Raw genomic sequence first — 630 nt, 5'->3', positions numbered from 1 at the left:
CCTATTAGATCAAGGGTCTGCTTGATGCAGAACAAATAGTGTCCAGTACATATGTGCTTGGTTCATGGTTTTGTGACTATGGATGTTTTGTGTTTGTTGATGACTCAGTCAGCCACACTGATTATTCCAAGGGATTTAGAATGACTTTGGGAATTCTGAAACTGTTTTTTTTTTTTTTTTTTTTTTTTTCACATGGACTCTGCTACTGAGTCCTTCTATTCAAGTACAAAACAAGTTTGGAATTATGTTTGTTCACATTCTTCACTAGCCAAAGGCACTATGACTTCAGCAAAGACTACAGACAGCAAGAGCTCAGGGTTGATATTCTCTTGGGATGAATTGGCGAACCATATGAATCAAGAAACTTTTAGTATGAAAAACAATTTCTGCTGTTCCCCACAGGTTACCTCATAGGAGGCCAAGTAACTGAAAAGTGAAAATGCTAAAAAGAAAGCATTGCAGGTATAATCACTCAAAATTAATACATTGCAGAGCTTTTGGTGGCAACGAAAAAGTGTGCTTTATAGGAAACAATTTCCAAGACATTAGATACATTATGCATTGGTGTATGTTTTACCAACATTTTCTACTTTTAGTCCAAGAAAGTGAAATTATCTCTAATAACTTTAA

This window comes from Mus musculus, chromosome 17 (genome assembly GCF_000001635.26).
Source record: "Mus musculus strain C57BL/6J chromosome 17, GRCm38.p6 C57BL/6J".
NCBI lineage: Eukaryota > Metazoa > Chordata > Mammalia > Rodentia > Muridae > Mus > Mus musculus.
The sequence above is the reverse complement of the archived record's forward strand: the minus strand, read 5'-3'. Positions refer to the sequence as shown.